The sequence below is a fragment of the Phyllostomus hastatus genome, unplaced genomic scaffold, assembly GCF_019186645.2.
Source record: "Phyllostomus hastatus isolate PE091 unplaced genomic scaffold, TTU_PhHast_1.1 phas_scaffold_78, whole genome shotgun sequence".
Taxonomy (NCBI): domain Eukaryota; kingdom Metazoa; phylum Chordata; class Mammalia; order Chiroptera; family Phyllostomidae; genus Phyllostomus; species Phyllostomus hastatus.
The window spans coordinates 30,890,077-30,892,772 of record NW_025334041.1 but is presented as its reverse complement, the minus strand read 5'-3'; the positions used below and the strand labels follow the sequence as shown (position 1 = coordinate 30,892,772).

At 46.5% G+C, this 2,696-nt stretch overlaps 1 pseudogene; it reads left to right on the top strand.

The window, feature by feature from the left end:
* Nucleotides 1–1,058: 1,058 nt before the first annotated feature.
* Nucleotides 1,059–2,319, top strand: LOC123811202 (annotated as a pseudogene).
* Nucleotides 2,320–2,696: the final 377 nt, after the last annotated feature.

Below are 2,696 nucleotides of genomic sequence, written 5' to 3'. Positions count from 1 at the left end.
GCTGTTCCTTGGTCAGAAAGGAACTGCAACTGCTTATGTCTAGAAATTATCATAGGGAAGCTTTTAATTTGTGATTTTTCTATGAGTCTGTCAGTACAAGCTACTCTATAATTATTACTTGATAGTGTATTTTACTTTCAGTCACTGTTACCCTAGTACATCTGCACAGGAGTTTTGTGGTGCTACAGCTTTACTGCTTGAAGGAGAAGCCCACTTACTGACTTTGAGCTGTGTGCCAAGCACAATACTGATCAAATCTTCACACAGCCCTGGAGTGGGCAACACCATCCTCACTGTACAAAGGAAGTGAGTTGTGCCCTGGTTGGTGTGGCTCAGTGGCTTGAGTGCTGACCTGCAAACCAAAAGGTTGCTGGTTCGATCCTCAGTCAGGACACAAGCCTGGGTTGTGGGCAAGGCCCCCAGTTGGGCGTGTGCAAGAGGCAACTGATCGATGTATCTCTTGCACATCTATGTTTCTCTCCCCCCTTTCTCCCTCCCTTCCCCTCTCTCTAAAAATAAATAAATAGATAAATAGATAAATAAATAAATAAATAAAATATTTTTTTAAAAAAGGAACTGAGTGGCAGTGAGGAGGTTAAGTTGCCAGTCCTTGAACCAGGTACCATCTACTCTACACCACAACCTCCACTTGGGAGACAATTTTTAGGGCTGAAAAACTATTTTTATTTCCTTCTCAATTTGATACTTTCTCCCCCCTTTCTCTTTTTTGTTTTCTCTTCCTCTTCTTCCTCATTCTTCTTCTAATTAAGTTTTTAAATGCATGCATGTGGTGAAAAAATTTTAAACAATACAAAACAGTACAGAATGAACAGTGAGTCTCCCTCCCTCACCACCTCTGCTGCCATCAATTGTCAATAGTTTCTTGTCTAAATGACAAAAAAAAAAGAGTACCATACACACATGTATCTTTGAAATAACACAAAATGATCATGTTCTACACACCGTTCTGTAAATTGCCTTTTCTCTCTTTTAAAAAAGTTATACTGTACTGCAGCTTCAACCTGAGTCTTGGCTTCTCACCTTCCCCCCTGAACAACATGAGCTTCAGCACATGCTCCAGCTTCTCCACAAGCTACCAGACCCTGGGCTCCATGCAGTTGCCCAGCTACTGGGTCCGGCCAGCCAGCAGCTCAGCCAGCATCTATTCAGGCACCAGGGGCTTGGGCTCCTGGATCTCAGTGTCCTGCTCCACCAGTGTGCAGGGCATCTTGGGATCTGGGGCCTGGCTGCAGGGATGGCCGGGGGTCTGGTGGGCGTAGAGGGCATCCAGAGCAAGAAGGAGACTATGCAATGCCTGAATGACCACCTGGCCTCCTACCTGGAGAGGGTGAGAAGCCTGGAGGCTGATAATAGGAGACTGGAGATCAAAATCTGGGAACACTTAGAAAAGAAGGGACCCCAGGTTGGAGACTGGGAACATTATTTTAAGACCATCAAAGACCTGAGGGCTCAGATCTTTGCAAATTCTGCGGACAATGCCTGCATCATTCTGCAGATTGACAATGCCCATCTTTCTGCTGAGGACTTCAGAGTCAAGCATGAGAAGGAGCTGGCCATGCTCCAGTCTGTGGAGAATGACATCAATGGGCTCCAAAAGGTCATTGATGACACCAACATCATGGCTGCAGCTGGAGACAGAGACCATGGCTCCCAAGCAGGAGCTGCTCTTCATGAAGAAGATCCATAAGGAGGAAGTAAATGGTCTACAAAATCCGATTGCCAATTCTGGGTTGACCGTGGAGTTGGATTCCCCCAAATCTCAGGACCTTGGCAAAATCATGGCAGACATCCAGGCCCAGTACGACGAGCTGACTTGGAAGAACCAAGAGGAGCTGGACAAGTACTGTTCCCATCAGATTAAAGAGAACACCACAGTGGTCACCTCGAAGACCGCTGAGATAGGCGCTGCTGGAACAACACTCACAGAGCTGAGACGTATGGTCCAGTCCTTGGAGACTGACCCGGACTCAATGCGGAATCTGAAGGTCAGTTTGGAGGACAGCCTGAGGGAGGTGGAGACACGCTATGCCACGCAGATGGAACAACTCAGGGGGATCCTGCTGCACCTGGAGTCAGAGCTGGCCCAGACCCAGGTAGAGGGGCAGGCCTGGCCCAGGGTATGAGGCCCTGCTGAACATCAAGGTCAAGCTGGAGGCTGAGATCGCCACCTGCCACAGCCTACTGGAAGGGGAGGACTTCAATCTTGTTGACGCCCTGGAAAAGAGCCACTTCTTACAAACGATCCAAAAGACCACGACCCACAGGACTGTGGATGGCGGAGTGGTGTCTGAGTTCTGAGGCACTGAAGACAGCAGAAGTGGGGCATCCTGTGGCCGGACAGAAGGCTGATAAAAAGTTCACTGAAAGATTTTTTAAGTTATATTAAAGTATAATTGACATGTAACGTTCACTACTTTCAGGTGTAGAACACATGATTTTGTTTTGTATAGACTGTGAAGTGATCACACATAAGTCCAGTTTACATTCATCACCATGCGTGGTTACAAAAATTCCTTCTGTTGTCATGAGAATTTTTAAGATCTGCTCTTTTAGCAGCTTTGAAATATGTAATGCAGTATTATTAACTATAGCCACCATGGCCTTGACATCCTGAGTTCTTTATTTCATGACTGGAAGTTTATACCTCTTGACTCCCTTTACCCGTTGTGTCCATC